Source organism: Lathyrus oleraceus, chromosome 7, assembly GCF_024323335.1.
Source record: "Lathyrus oleraceus cultivar Zhongwan6 chromosome 7, CAAS_Psat_ZW6_1.0, whole genome shotgun sequence".
NCBI lineage: Eukaryota > Viridiplantae > Streptophyta > Magnoliopsida > Fabales > Fabaceae > Lathyrus > Lathyrus oleraceus.
The window spans coordinates 228,824,603-228,833,161 of record NC_066585.1 but is presented as its reverse complement, the minus strand read 5'-3'; the positions used below and the strand labels follow the sequence as shown (position 1 = coordinate 228,833,161).

Genomic DNA, 8,559 nt, shown 5'->3' with positions numbered 1-8,559 from the left:
ATGTTAAGAGCCCAAATAAATGGATTTAAACAGAAAGATAACGAGTCTCTTTTCGAAGCATGGGAAAGATACAAAGACATGATGAGACTTTGTCCACATCATGGTTTAGAAGACTGGTTAGTAATTCATACATTCTATAAGGGTCTCCTGTACAACACGAGGTTAACAATAGATGCCTCCGCAGGTGGTGCACTAATGAACAAACCTTATGCTGACGCTTACCAACTTATCGAAAGCATGGCTCAAAACCACTATCAGTGGGGAACCGAACGAACAATGGTGGAAAAACCTCAAACGAAAACTGGCATGTACGAGATAAGTAACCTTGATCATGTTAATGCAAAAGTGGATGCTCTGGTCCAGAAAATTGAAAGTTTAAATGTATCACCTCCAGCCACCGTAGTTGCCATAACTAAGAATTGCGAAGTCTGTGGAATCCAAGGTCACACTCCTGCAGATTGTCAACTCCTAACAGGAATCCAAGCGGAGCAAGTAAACTATGCTCAAGGAAGCCCCTATTCGCACACCTATAACTCAAATTGGAAGAACCATCCCAATTTTTCATATAAGAGTAATAATGCTCTATACGCACCTGGACAATCTCCAAATCAAGCCCCAGCTATGCCTCAGGGATATCAGAAGCCGACCCCATCTACATCTAACAATAACGCCCCTAGGAAATCCAACTTGGAAATCATGATGGAAAACTTTATAGCTTCTCAACAGCAAACCAATAAAGATTTCTTAAACCAGAATGTACACACTGGCGAACAAATTAAACAACTAGCAAGTAAAGTAGATGCCCTGGCTACTCATAACAAAATGCTGGAAACGCAAATATCACAAGTAGCTCAACAACAAGCGCCTACTGCTGCCCCAACTGGTACATTTCCTGGCCAACCCCAACCTAACCCAAGAAGCCACGCTCATGCAATTATACTGAGAAGTGGAACGGAAGTGGAAGGACCGTCTGACCCAAGGATAGAAAACCAAAACTCTAAAAGGTCAACTGAGGAAAGTGAACCTAAGGAAAAGGCAGAGAGTAATAAGGAAACCGTAGAAAAGAAGGAACCTTATGTACCTCCACCACCTTATAAAGCACCTATCCCTTACCCTCAAAGGCTTATTAAAACCAAAGATGCGGGCCAACTTAAAAAATTTGTCGACCTACTAAAACAATTAAACGTCACAATTCCGTTTACAAAAGCTATTACGCAGATGCCCTCATATGCCAAGTTTTTAAAAGAAATTCTTTCTAATAAAAGGAAACTTGAAGATAGCGAAACCGTTACACTCACCGCCGAATGTAGCACTATAATACAGAATATGCCTCCTAAACTTAAAGACCCAGGTAGTTTCTTTATACCCTGTCACATAGGAAAATTTGTCATTGACAAAGCCTTATGCGATTTAGGAGCCGGTATTAGTGTTATGCCTTTATCCATATGCAAGAGACTTGAAATGGGAGAATTAAGACCAACTAAAATGTCTGTGCAACTAGCAGATCGTTCCGTAAAATATCCTGTAGGAATTCTTGAAAATGTTCCAGTGCGCATAGGTTAATTCTACATTCCAACGGATTTTATAATTATGGATATTAGAGAAGATGAAGTTACACCTATTATACTAGGAAGACCGTTCTTAGCAACTGCCGGTGCAATCATGGACGTAAAACGAGGACGACTCACTTTCGAAGTAGGAGAAGAGAAAATTGAGTTCATTCTTTCCCAATTTTTGAAAGCACCTGCAATAGAAGATACATGTTACTTCATGGATATCATCGATGAATGCATAAAAGAAACGGAGTTAGAAAAAGACAAATCATCTGACTATCTTGTAGAAGACAAACTTAACCAATGTTTAGCAATAACACGGGACCCTACGCAATGCCTTAAGAAACCAACCTTAGACCTGAAAACACTTCCCAAGAATCTGAGATATGAATTCCTAGACTTAGAGCTTGAACGACCAGTGATAGTTAATGCTGACCTAGGAAGACTTGAAACAGAAAAACTCCTGCATATCTTAAGAAAATATCCAACCGCACTAGGTTACAACATCACCGATCTTAAAGGAATAAGTCCTTCTATTTGTATGCACCGCATCATGTTAGAAGAAGACTGTAAAACTTCTAGGGAACACCAGAGAAGACTAAACCCGATCCTGAGTGAGGTAGTGAAGAAGGAAATAACCAAGTTACTAGAGGCAGGTATCGTATATCCTATATCTGATAGCAAATGGGTTAGTCCTGTACACGTAGTACCAAAAAAAGGGGGTATAACAGTCATTGAAAATGAAAAAGGAGAAACTATAACCAAACAAATCGAATCAAGATGGAGAATGTGCATTGACTATAGGAAACTAAACAAAGCAACCCGAAAAGATCATTTCCCTTTACCATTCATTGACCAGATGTTAGAACGATTAGCAAAACATTCACATTTCTGCTATCTAGACGGTTACTCAGGTTTCTTTCAAATACCAATTCACCCTGATGACCAAGAAAAGACAACGTTCACGTGCCCTTTTGGTACCTTCGCTTATAGACGAATGCCGTTTGGCTTGTGTAATGCTCCTGCAACTTTCCAAAGATGCATGATGGCAATATTCGCCGATTTTCTAGAAAACATCATGGAAGTATTTATGGATGACTTTTCCGTATGCGGACAAAGCTTTGAAGAATGTCTTGAAAACCTAGAGAAAGTTCTAGAGCGATGTGTAAAAGTAAACCTAGTACTTAATTGGGAAAAATGCCACTTTATGGTACAAGAAGGAATTGTTTTAGGACACATCATCTCAAATAGAGGAATTGAAGTAGACAAGGCCAAAATAGAGGTAATCGAAAACCTTCAACCTCCGAAGACTGTGAGAGAAGTACGAAGCTTCTTAGGACATGCCAGTTTTAACCGACGATTCATTAAAGACTTCTCTAAAATAACTAAACCGTTGACCGGATTATTGATGAAAGATGCTGAATTCATATTCGACAATAAATGTTTAGAAGCATTTCAAACGCTTAAACAAGCACTGATCTCCGCACCCATAATGCAGACACCAGATTGGAATGAACCATTCGAAATAATGTGTGATGCCAGCGATTACGCTGTAGGTGCTGTTTTAGGACAACGAAAAGATAAAAAGCTTCATGTTATATATTACGCAAGTAGAACTCTAGATGAAGCACAAATGAATTACGCCACAACCGAGAAAGAACTTCTAGCAGTAGTGTTTGCTCTAGATAAATTTCGTTCTTACTTGGTCGGAGTCAAAATTATCATCTACACTGACCACGCTGCTATCAAATACCTCTTAACAAAAAAGGATGCTAAACCTAGACTCCTAAGGTGGATCCTGTTGCTACAAGAGTTCAATTTGGAAATCAAAGACAAGAAAGGAACTGAAAACGTAGTAGCAGATCACCTCTCTAGACTTGAGAACCTTGAACCGGAAAGAACAGCAATTAACGATGATTTCTCGTACGATAAGCTTATAGCTACTTTAGAAGAAAACAACGCTGATAAACAGGTAGAAACTACCTTAGCAATATCTGTTACACCGTGGTACGCTGACCTCGTCAATTATTTAGCTGCCGGAATAGTTCCATCTACCTTATCCTACCAACAGAAGAAACGATTCTTCTACGACATAAAACATTATTACTGGGATGACCCCTTACTTTTTAAAAGAGGTCCCGATGGTATTTTCCGTCGGTGTATACCCGAAGAAGAGGCAGAAAGTATAATCCAACACTGTCACTCCGCTCCTTATGGTGGACACGCAAGTACATCCAAGACCTGCTCTAAAATCCTACAAGCCGGTTTTTACTGGCCAAGTATATGGAAGGATGTGCATGCAACTATTAAGAAATGTGACAGATGTCAACGCACAAGAAACATATCTAGACGTGACGAGATGCCACAAAAGGGCGTTTTGGAAGTAGAGATTTTCGACGTGTGGGGAATAGACTTCATGGGACCTTTTCCATCCTCTTTCGGCAACAAATACATACTCGTGGCAGTTGACTACGTATCAAAATGGATTGAAGCTATAGCTTCCCCAACTAACGACACACGAGTAGTAACTAGACTCTTTAAGAATATAATATTTCCAAGGTTTGGTGTCCCAAGAATAGTAGTCAGTGATGGTGGATCGCATTTCATATCCAAAGTACTCAAAAAACTACTGCTTAAGTATGGCGTAAGACATAGAGTAGCGACACCTTACCACCCTCAAACCAATGGGCAAGTGGAAGTATCTAACAGAGAAATCAAACAGATACTAGAAAAAACAGTCGCAACTTCAAGGAAAGACTGGTCATTGAAATTACCAGAAGCTTTATGGGCATACCGAACTGCTTACAAAACACCCATAGGGACAACCCCATTTAAGCTAATTTATGGAAAATCCTGTCACCTCCCGGTAGAATTAGAACATAAAGCTTATTGGGCTATTAAAAATCTAAATTTAAACTATAAAGCCGCCGGTGAAAAGAGAATCCTTGATATAAGCGAATTAGAGGAACTCAGAAGAGACGCTTACGAAAATGCCAGAATCTACAAAGAAAGAACAAAACAATGGCATGACAAGCGAATATCGAGGAAAATCTTCAAACAAGGCGATACAGTCCTTTTATTTAACTCCAGACTAAAGTTATTTCCGGGAAAACTACGATCTAGATGGTCAGGTCCTTTTCAAATCACCAATGTTTTTCCCAGTGGAGCAGTAGAAATTAAAGGCAAATCTATGGAACCATTTACCGTAAACGGGCAACGTCTAAAACATTATCACTATGCAGAAAACAATAAAGATTCGCAAGTCTTGCACTTAGACGAAATGCCTCCAGAAATTATAGATTATAATTGATTGTTTTTATGTCGAGCTTGCGACATTAAACAAAGCGCTTAGTGGGAGACAACCCACAATTATTTTATTATTTCCTTATTCTATTATTATTATTTTTCTATTTCTTCCTTAATTATTCTTTTAATTTCTGTTTAGTATTCATTCTTAATTTATTTTAATTTATTAAAAACTTTTCTCTTCTTTCGGCATTCGGCCAAATCTTGACTAGAACTCTTGTTTTTCTTTTCTCTAGCTAACACTAACCTGATGGGACATATTGATCGTATGGGTATCAAATTCAGAGGAACAACTCAGAAACAAAAGTTTGAGGAACTAGCCACGAGAGAGATGCTACCTAGCCTGTATGCTGATGACTGGGCAATGACTGCCCTTGGACTAAGACAAAGTGTCCTGTATTTGCTGAATCAGATAGGGTGGGAAACCGCTCCTATCCGTAGACAATTTGTCACTTACCGGAGTCTGACTCTAGAATTCCTTAGTTCTCTGATCTATCTACCCAGCCATGGAAAAGGAATAAGCAGAGGTTTTATACAGTTCAGAATGTTTAACATGGAGTACCAATTTAATATTCAAGATTTTACCAACCTTTTAGGCTTCCCTACATCCTTTGACACATTCACAGTGAGCCAAGAAGAACTTTTTGAATATAGAGAACTTGAACACTTTTGGGGTAACTTGACTGGAAATGACGATCCCGAGGAACATGAGTTTCTCTCTGGAAACATACATAATCCGGCCTTTCGTTATTTCCATAAGATCCTGACCCACACCTTATTTGGGAAGAAGCCAAACAGTACCACAGTTTCACGTGATGAACTCTTCATCATATTTTGTGCTTCTCAGAACCGCCCAGTAAACGGTGCCACTTTTATGTTAGCAAATTTGGACCACCTTATCCAAGATGAGCGAGCACCAATTCGAATAGGCGATTTGATAACTATGATAGGTAATGCTATTGGATTACGTCAGCCTATGCTTGACTTAAGCCCTTTTTGTGGCATTACTACTATGAGTATACCCTTCCTCTTCAACACTTTGTTTATAGCAAACCTAGGGTCTGATGAGTTTGAGCTTATTATTGATAACCAAGTTCTTTGCCTATTCACCATGCCCGATCCTATGACTAGTGTTCATAACCGCAACAACTGGCTCTACAACCTGAACGAAACCCCCTCTCCTGCTAGATCCACTGAATCCATCCAGGACTATGAGATTTATGATGACCAGATTCCTTATGCTGAATCAGATCCTAAGACACCATTTGGATATTATGATATTGATCCTCCTCCTCAACCTGCTCAGACCGAAGAATCGGCAATACCCGACCTTAGACATCATATGCCCGGAACTGATTATAACACTGCCATGGAAGCTTTGATGTCAGAACAAGATGCCCTCAGAGAAGAATTCACTAGCTTGAGGCACGAATTTCTGGGATACATGAACAGTATGACAAACCAGTTTCACGAGTTGCTATACCGTGTTAACTCCTTTGCTCCTCCGGCCAGAGATCGTGCAGATGGATATAATTTATTTCTTTTTCTTAGTTATTTAGTCTTAAGTTAGATTAATTATTTAATGTTATTTCAAATTATATTCGTATTTGTTTCTCTTTCTCACTTTTTGTTTTTCTCCATTGTTACATTATGATTATTTTATTGAAGCTATTTACTCATTTTATTATGTAATATCTATTATGCTCTCTACTGTTGCTGCCTACATGACTTATTAAAGAACAATATATTTATGCATCATTGTGCAAAGTAGAATGACGTGCAAGAAAATTAAATAGCAAAAGAAAATAATCTGGAGCAAAACAAAACAAAAATAAAAATAAAAATAAATTACCAAGTTATTCTGAAGAACGCTAGCTGAAGCCATGCCAAAAAGACTGTGTGACGAGCGTCACACAATCTATGACGGACGGCATGCCAAGTACCTGTAACGACCGTCACGCCCCTGTGACGAGCGTAACACCTTTCTGACTAGGTGAACGTTACAGTGCCGTTGGAGACGAACGTTACACCCTTTCACTTTTTACCTTCCCCATTTATTCCCATTAACCCACACTTATTCACTTTTCAACCACCTCCTTTCCAACTTCCAAATTCTTTTCCTATAAATACCCATCGAAACCCTCCTCCATTCACCGCAAACCACTCTCTAATCTCAAATACATTTCTTTCCTTTATTACTCCTTTAAATTCATTCATCAGTATGACGGGAAATCAGAATTTCGAAAATATCATCTTCCGATCCGGAGATGAAAACTATCAAAGGGAGCAATTCGAGCGCTTTCAACAGCAAGGCGTCATCTCTACCAGGTATCCTGATTCAACTTGTTTACAACAATTAGGATTACTTCAAGGTATCGAGTGGATGCTCCGCCTTGCCGATCTAACCTTTCTATGTACGCATAATCAACCCACCTACCCATCCCTAACCTTAGAATTCTTAAGTTCATACGCGTACAACACTCCAGCCGGTGAGGACGAATTCTTAACCGGTACCGCAACCTTCCGTATGTTCAACACCGAGTACTCCTTAACCCAAAACCAATTGAGTACCATGCTACAATTTCCCATAGAAGGTCAAGTCTACCCCAGAATCCCTCCAAACCTAAACTAGAGCACAGTTGCTGCTTTCGACCTCTTTAGGAAAATATCCGGAGTAGATGCCAACAACTGGGAAGAGCTCCTTGTTTCCCATATACATAACCCAACTATCCGGTACTTTATCCGCATCCTACAAAACACCGTTTTTGGAAGACCGAACAACAGCAAGGTCAACGCAAAGGAACTCTTCTTCCTCGAATGCGTCTTCGAACCGCAGGCTAAGGTAAACGCCGCCTCCTTCCTATTTCATCATATCCGCACCTTATGTGCTAGAGGCCGTCAACCTTTTGTAATTGATGGATTAATAACCACCATAGCACTTGGCTTAAACCTAGGGGACCGACTCCAAACTTTAGAATCTTTACCTCCCCTATTTATGGATATAGGCTACTGTCGGTCCAGCCGCCTAATAAAGAACCGAATAGGCGGAAAATATTACCTTATGGTGAATAACCAGGCCATCCCAAGCGTTGTTCTCCCCAACATTTCCCTAACCGATGTCACCAATCCCAACCGCCACCTCTATGATCTGAATGCTCCCGAAGCTACCGAGCCTTCGCATACAAACCCGTCTGCAGACGAGTTCGAAGAAATGGAGCAAGGTGATAACGCTCCTGAACAACAATCCGTCCCGCTCAACCCTTCCGATACTGCAGCTGGCCCATCCTCCCGACGTCGTCGACGAAGAAGGCCTGCAACCAACGACGACATCATGGATGCTATTGATGGTATGCAAGCACAGAATCTCGAAATGATTCAAATGATGCGCCAAATGCAACAACAACAGGAAGAGAGGAATGCCATAACCGATCAGCGGTTCACTGAGCTGTTTAGCAGGTTCGACAACTTAGACTTACATCAGCGATCACCAGGCCCAAGAACAAGAGGCGGAAGGCAACCTTAACTTTTCTTTTTTCCTTTCTTTTTTGTATTTCATTTCTTTTCCTTCAAACATTGAGGACAATGTTTTATTCAAGTATGGGGGGGGGGGGGGGGAAACCATGTTCTTTCTATCCTCCATTTTCCTTTTCAAGTATGTACCTTTCTTTTCATTGTTATTTCCCTTATAAAAAAAAATAAA

General features: G+C 40.1%; 1 non-coding gene across 1 annotated transcript; it reads right to left on the bottom strand.

Annotated features, from left to right (window-relative positions):
* Positions 1–107, bottom strand: LOC127109968 (small nucleolar RNA R71). Its single transcript, XR_007797209.1, has one exon. It is a non-coding gene; the product is annotated as a small nucleolar RNA R71 (small nucleolar RNA).
* Positions 108–8,559: the final 8,452 nt, after the last annotated feature.